This window comes from Coptis chinensis, chromosome 5 (assembly GCF_015680905.1).
Source record: "Coptis chinensis isolate HL-2020 chromosome 5, ASM1568090v1, whole genome shotgun sequence".
Classification (NCBI taxonomy): Eukaryota; Viridiplantae; Streptophyta; class Magnoliopsida; order Ranunculales; family Ranunculaceae; genus Coptis; species Coptis chinensis.
The window spans coordinates 8,296,004-8,304,055 of NC_141460.1; the positions used below are offsets into that span (position 1 = coordinate 8,296,004).

The following is an 8,052-nucleotide window of genomic DNA, read 5'->3' on the forward strand; positions in this document are numbered from 1 at the left end:
CTACCCGAATCAATAACCAGCTTACAGACCTTCCCTAGAATGGTACAAGTCGACTGGAAAATATGGTTGTGGAGCCAACCATCACCCTTAGTCTCCTTAGGAGTAAAACACAGTCAGCGCACCACCAAAAGTTCACCCCTGTTACCAATGACTAGTTCTTCCAGACTGTTATTCGAACCCACATAAAAAATGGGAGCCCCCAGAAAACCACCCACGGGATCCTCATCAATATCCTCATTCTCAGCAAACAAAATCTTACCAGGAGCAGGCGGTTTGGAACATCGGTTAGCATAGTGACCCATCTCACCACAACGAAAACACTTAACCGCATTAGTGCCACGACCTAGAGCTTCTGGACCCTCACTACACCATTTGGGCTAATTTGCAACCAATGAGATTTTTCATTAGTAACACATATCCATCCGTTAGGTAATTTAAAACATTTATAATCCGTTAGCAATGCAAGTATCCGTTGGTAATATTATGTAACTTTTCTTTTAATGTTTTGTGACGTTTGGCCATGTGTTACAGAGTTGGAAAAAAAATGGAGAAATCGCTTGGTTAAAAAAAAAAAAAAAAAAAACAAAAACAAATCACATTGACAAAAATAACGAAAACTTAAGCGGGAGATTTTTGGTCTCGCGCTCATCTAAATTCCAAACCCTACCCAAAATAACTCCAAAATAAAGTAGAAATATAGAAAAAAATGAAAAAAAAAGAGTGGTTTCAAGGGTTTCCATCGATTTCCCCACTGGGTAAGTCGTCCGGCCTCTCTTGTTCATCATCTCTTCCTCCCTTTCCAATAAACTGTCTAGGGTTTTGATTTTTGATCAATGTTGATTTCAGATTTACTAAAGTAAAAATTAATCTATATTTTAAGGTATCAAATCATCTCAAATATCAAAGGAGCAGTCGTTGGTTTTGTCACAAGTGTTCGATTTGCTCAAGGTAACTCAAAGTTTGGGTAATAAGCTATAATTTTTGTTTTCTGGTTTATGATTATTTGTGTTCTTTGAGGTTTCCAGCATTTAGACTTGAGTTGTTGAAGAAGAGTCTACTATGACATTGGTCTAAGGTGTCTAAGATTTATTTGATAAAATTCTAGAAAGAATTTCTGAACATGGAAGTTCGGGTTGAATTGCCTTGATATGATAACTAATGTTTGAATGAATGTCAAAAAGCTTTGCTTTCACTACGTCAAAACAAGCTTGTTTTGACACCAAGCCCGGCCAGAAATTGATGGGTACTAACCATCAATAATATTTTGATGGCTACTTCCATAGTTGATGTGTCAACTATAGTTTTGACAAATAATGCCCGTCTTTTTTTTTCCCCAAAAAATTCACCTTGTGTTCCCAATTACATTCTTTTATGTTTCTCTATCATTTATTTCTTTCTTTCTTTCCCAATTTTTTCTTTTTACTTGTCCGTCAACACCCTAGATCTCAATTTCATGGTGGATGCATTACATCTCTGTTATCTGAAGCTCGCCTCCATTCAAGCAGTGAAGTCGAGGGTTCCATTTCATGTTGTCATGCGCTTGGGAATTTGCGATTTTTGTTGATGGGATATCTTGCTATTCCCTCAGTTTGTTTGTTGTAATAAAAGAGGAATCTGGTGTTATTAGGGTTTTTGTTTATGGTAAGATGCATTTTTAGGTCATATGGTTCATGTTTAGGTTTTTAATTTATATGCTCTTTGAAAAGATTAAAGCTTGTAATTGAAAATATATTTAACTATATTTTCAGTATCTAAGCAAATATATCGCCACTAAGAATTGTGAGAAGATTTACCTAATTTATAATGTAGTTTGTTGCTGTGCTCTTTCTTGTCCATTTTATGGAGTTATTTAAATAAAACTTTCACAGTGAGAAAGCTCCAGAATACTAGTTTATTGTGGAGGAATGGGGTCAATTGATACACATGATGAAGTCCACTTCAAACATTGATCGGTTCATGTTTTTTGTTAATTGGGTTTGCTTTTCTTAATTTAGGTGTTAAGGAATTTCATCTGGTTTATGGAGTGATGAATTGGTCTATTGGGTTTGCTTTCACGAGTTGTCCTTAGGTGAGTTACTCTCCCCAATCAATTTAACAAAAACACCAACTAATGAAGCTTTCTTATACATATATTTTTTGTTGTTCAATACTTGTTGTTTTGAGTCATTCACTTTAACCAGTTAGTTTGAATACTAGCTTTAAAAACAGCATAGCATAGACAAACATGCATTTAGCACTTACCAGTTACTAGTTACCAGTTACCACTGACATACATTGTTAACATATATTAGCTAGATTGTGAGCAAAAACGTATGTGATCACCACTAAAAAAAGGATAATATGCAGGCCATATTTCTGATTGGACCATATATATATGCAAGCCACTGAAAGACAAATTTAATTTTGTTTCCTAATTCGTTTAGTGGCTTGATTGTATTTTCTGGCTTCTAGATCAGTTCTTTCTATATGCTCGCTTTCGTTTGCAAAATTAAGTCAGCTAACCTTTGACTTATTACTTCCAAAGATTTTCGGTAATTTAATCACAAGTTCTATTGAAACTTACTTCAATTTAAGATGTTATTCCTACTATGTTTTATGCATGCTTTGTGCAATGGTTCTTAACATCTCTTGTACGTGTTTTATTTCCAGGGAAAGAATATACTAGGTATTGCGTTTGGTACGGGATTTGTGCAAAACTTGTGAAGGTGTTTGCCGAGAAAGGATAAACTAGCTAGCTACTCCCTAAATTGACAAGTTCGGTAAATATGACGTACTATTTGCAAATTTTTTAACCAAGCAATAGTATGTACAAAATGAACCATTATTACCCCAAGCTACATTGTTTCTTTTTGAGTTTTTGTTCTTCCATCTTAATATCTTGGTCGTGCCCATGATATATACCAACAATATAGGGAATAAATTAAGCTACAAAGTGGTTGCTTACCCTTTTTATAAGCCAATAACTGGCTGCATACTTGTAGTATAAAATATACATAGTTTTTTTTTAAGCAAATTATTGGGTTAAGGAGAAAAATATACATTGTTAATACCTAGGTTGATCTCCTCTTTCAAATACATGAGCAATGTATGAAATATGGTACTTAGTTGGATGTATGGTTACGTTGGTTGATTCTTCCTTTCTCTCTAGCATTTAAAACTAATAAGAACATGGACTTTCCAAGAACCAAATTGCATTTAATTTACAATTTATTTGATTGTGAGGTAGTTGTTATTGGTACAATTTGATATAACTTACTGTTGAAGTAGTACACCTATGCTTGGTTGTTATGTATTTTTGGATTCGAATTTGCATTTAACGCACTTTATAAGCAATTATGCTTTGGGTTGAACTGTTTATAGTTGCACTTGATTACTTAAGCACATATATACGTGGTTCAAATAGGGGGTTGTAAATATGATTGAAGAAGACAGTGCACCTACTACTCGTGTTGAAATAGCCTTGAGGGTGTTCCGAGAATGCTAGCTACTTGTACAGTGATGCTTTCGGGGGATGCACTGATTTTGAGAACATTTTTATCTTAGTTGGAGTTGGATTTGGCTAGGACAACCTACATAGGATAGATAGTACTTTGTCTATTTTCTAATTAATGAGGCCACATTCATTGCACTTAGAGATCTGACCACATCTCTCGCCACTTGGATCTTTGGAAGCATCGAGGCCATTCACACAGCAGCTGGAAATGTCTGTTTTACAAGTGCAAATGCAGGCTGGTCTTTCACACATACTGCATTCATTTGCCAAGTTGTATGTTAAGCTCCATGGGATCCCATTTGATGCCACAAAATTTGCTTCTCGTCTCTGGGGATATATATATTATCATCCTGATACTAGGGTTTTTAAGGGAGAACCTCCTGCGAATGGAGGGGATAGATCATTCGTGTAGTTTATCCTTGAACCTCTTTACAAGATTTATAGCCAAGTAATTGGAGAGCATAAGAAGAGTGTGGAGGCGACTCTTGCAAAACTTGGTGTCACTCTTAGTAATGCAAATATATGTTGAATGTCCGCCTCTCTGCTAAGGTTAGCTTGTAGCTCTGTTTTTGGTCGCCACGGGCTTCACCGATATCTTTGGTTTAACATATCCCTTATGCCAAGGAAGTTGCGTCTAAAAAGGTTGAGCATATATACACAGGACCTTTGCACTTGAATGCATAAGCTCCATTATACCTAGATGTTTCCAAGCCTCTCTGGCTCATAATTTTTCAGTTCTTACTGAAAAAGTGAAGTTCCGGTTTATTAACAAACACGCTTATAGGTTTGACTTATAAGCCAAGGACCCGTAAGTGCAAAACTGGTTTTCCTTAGTTAGCTAATTGATGCACCTCCATTTTTAAAGTAAGTATAGATTCTAGTCAATGTAAGAATTGCATTGTTAGGATGAAGAGATGAAATGAATGATGTTCTGACTCCTGCTTTGAAGGCACTCTTTTTGTATCAGATTCTTAATGTTTGGCAAGCCATTTGGTAGATGTGATCTTACATTATTCTTATCTGCTTTTTTTGTTGCAACAGTAATGCATGGTCGTACATTAAGGGGATGTGATTGTGTGAATGCCATACGAGTAATGGGGAAAAATCTTCATGGATGTGCATCATGGGCTGCTACTGGCCATGTGCAGGTTTACTTTTAAACTAACACTAGTTATTTAACCAATTTATTAAAGTTAGAAATGTATGAAGTGATGCCTTAGAATTATGTCCATTTAGCTTGTTGGTAGCAAATGATTTAATTAAGTTGTGATTCTTTTGTAAGTCATTATGCCAATTACATGAACTTCTCAGTTCATCTTTTTGGCTAGAGTTAGATTAGTTTGAGCCATGTTTGTATTAATAACACCATAATTTGCCAAGTTTGCCTGCCACTAGCATATAGGACAAGGAATTAATGATAAATAATTTCTTGGGACGTTAGCAAATTTATTGGTGCTGGTACGTATACACTTAGTGAGTCTAGCTTTGTTGGCAAATACTTGTTTGGTGTGACTGAATTATTGTTCAAGTCAACCACTTTAATGGTTCACTGAGTTCTCCGCGTAAGATGCCTTAGTGTTCCTATTACTATATGTGCAGGTGTAACTTGGTTTTAAGTTGGGAGGGAGTTTTCCAAATGTGTCCATGTTGGCGGCACCTCCACTAGTAGAAAGTGGCAGGAGTTTGCTGCGCGTGTGTACTACATTCTTGAAGAAAAGCGGGACCTGTAATTGAGTTACGCGTACTATAATTGACAGGTAAGTTTTCACTTCAATGTTTCATACGAGTGATTCACTTGCTATAGACTTGATAATATTTAAAGAGCACTTGTTTTCCTGTCTGTCTTGTGGTAGTTGCACTGGTCTGACTTTGCACTAGAATTTGTTTTAGTTAGAGTGGGTTTTGGGATATAGTGATCTAGGATGAAGAGTTAGTTATCTAAATCTATTTACCAAGGGTTCCGGTTTCATGGTATTTGGATATCCGAGTCAGGAGTTACGCATGTCCAAAGATGGTATTCTAGCGTGCCTGCTAGGAAAACTACACTGGACTGACTTCGCGCTCGATTTTGTAGTAGTTAGAGTTAGATTTGGGTTTTAGTGATCTAGGCAGTAAAGTTAGTACTTTGTATCTGCTTTCTAACGATTCCAATTTCATGATATATGGATTACTGAGCTGGAAGTTATGGGTTTTGAAAGGTGGACTGTTCTAACAGAATTTTCAGTGTACTGGACTGATTTCCAGCTGTGTTTTAGCATAATCCTAGAGTTTCAAATGGGGAAGTAATCCTAGAGTTTCGTGGGGCAGTAATCCTAGAGTTTCTTGGGGCAGTAATCCTAGAGTTTCAAATGCAAGTTATATAGGAGAAACTAAAATCAAGCAATCAAAACAGAAATAGTCAACTACAATGAGGACAACATAACATACTGATATTGCAAAAGAAATAACTAGAGGAGTCGAAACTCAGAGAAAATGTAATATTAGATAACTTCAGTATAGCAAGTGAAGGAAGTTAGTGTTCGGGAGAAAGAAGAGACATGCAGTGGTTTCTTAATTTCTCATAAGAAATTACTCCTTTGGACGATTTACCAAATTAAAAAAATAAATAAAAAAATAAATACATCTATGCACCATGCTGTCGTTCTAGATAAAAATCAGCTAATAACAATACATCTATTCAACATGGACTTCAAAAGAGGGAACTAGAGCAGCCTAATGTCTATGAATATTATTCACCCAGCCCAAACACATAAGGCAAAAAAATTCTTCGTCATGGCTGGGTCTATTTTTTCATGAGGACCTTGTTTGTAGGTGTCACAACAATTAGAATCAATTCTAATGTTCTATTGCATTTCTTCAGAGATGGTTCCTTCATAAGTTATACCTATGTGTTGTAGTTGTTTGGTAGTGAATGGACTTATATAAAATAACTTCAACCCAACTCCTCCCAAGGTTGCTGTTAAGTTGATGCTGAAAAATTGATACCCTGATATGTGTAATGTTGATAATGATATTGTGTCATATCACTTTATGGTTTTTAAACTTTTGATTGTATTGTACATCTTCCTTTCACCTTCTATTAATTCCTTAATTTGTTAATTTTAGTATCTTAGAATGTGCTTCTCCTCAGGCAGCAACGATGGTTATAAGAGAATCGGTTGAACCACTGTGGGAAGAACATCGGCCTCCAGGAATTACATCACTAAAGTTCAATAAACTTTCTCTTGGCTGTGTGGTTCCCAAGATTGAAGGTATGTTTCAGTATGGTCTTTTACCTTACGGGAGTGTACTCTGATGGATCTTATGTTTTTAGCTGCAGGACCTTGACAGGTAATCTTAAACAAGCTTATAGTTTCTTTGTTTGCATAGCTAAATGTGTAGAGCATCCCCCCACCTCACCTTTTTTTTTTCCTTTACAATTGCTTCTTCTTTTCAGATGGGTCGGTCATCTTAGTTTGTGTTTGCTTTTTTAAGGTGGACAAAAGGTTGTTGTTGTGTCGTAATGTGGACGCATGTACTGGTCTTTTTGTTTGTTACTTATTTTGCTTTGAAGTTCAAGCCTGCGTAATTTTTTTCCAGTTTTTACAGCCTAGTGCAAACAAAGGAGCGAGGAAGTTACTACTAGGCACAGAGGTAGATGGCTTATAGCCCGCTTGCAAACTGCTATAAATTATGAAGGATGATTTGTATAGTGAAAAATCACTTCAATGGATACAAAATCAATTTGAATTGCAGTTGAACATGATGAGCTCAATTGTACGTAGGAAGATATATGATGTAGTAAGAATGTGGACAATGTCAAATGTCTTGGGCTGGAGAGTCACATGGAGTCTTTGTCTCCCAAGTTAGTTAACGAGTTTTTCTTCCATTTTGCCTTCTCGGAACTTGTACTACTTTGGTGGTTTTAGGATTTTAATTTAGTGTGATGCCAAAGTTTCCCTAAGTGTCCAAGTTTCAGGAGCTGAACTGCTAGACAGGTATGACTTCCGATCCTTCTGCATTGGTTAGCTTAATTGGAAGAGTAGAATAATTCTTTTGATACATTTTTCACAGGGCATAAATAAGAATTTGCAGTGATTACACTCTTACACTGATCTTTAGCTAGTCAGGGCCTTTTCCATGTTTATTATCACTTGAGAGACCTTGGCTACTATTTTGTTTTGGTCTATTTGAGTTTTTGGCTTGTGTATCTTTCATTTTCATTCTTCTTATATGTTCTTTCGTCGTAATGGATTGGCTTATATAGTTAGACCAATTGATAATTGAGGAGTATTATCGTTGTGCTACAGACCCATGCCATTCTTCGTTTGTTTGGTGTATATGGGTATTTGTGTACAAGTTTGATATGTGAGTTGTCCAATGTTCATCTTATTCTCGTTTAAAATGTTTAGGCTATGTTTGTGAATGATAAGTGAACATTTTAATTAATGACAAGGAAAAGTCAACTATAGCTAGGTAGTGTGTTCAAATACTGTAATTAACTAGTTGTGAATATTTTTTGCACTATCTACATCTGATACACAATCCTTTGATTGTAGGGTGCCTAATTTTGTAACTAA

At 35.9% G+C, this 8,052-nt stretch overlaps 1 long non-coding RNA gene across 2 annotated transcripts; it reads left to right on the plus strand.

Annotated features, from left to right (window-relative positions):
• Positions 1–702: 702 nt before the first annotated feature.
• On the plus strand, positions 703–7,120 carry LOC147496514 (uncharacterized). 2 transcript variants are annotated; one of them, XR_015196598.1, is made up of 7 exons: positions 703–755; positions 881–948; positions 1,995–2,068; positions 2,650–2,759; positions 4,535–4,641; positions 5,093–5,250; positions 6,624–7,120. It is a non-coding gene; the product is annotated as an uncharacterized LOC147496514 (long non-coding RNA). The 2 variants fall into 2 exon arrangements; XR_015196597.1 differs by having other exon boundaries at positions 2,650–2,754.
• Positions 7,121–8,052: the final 932 nt, after the last annotated feature.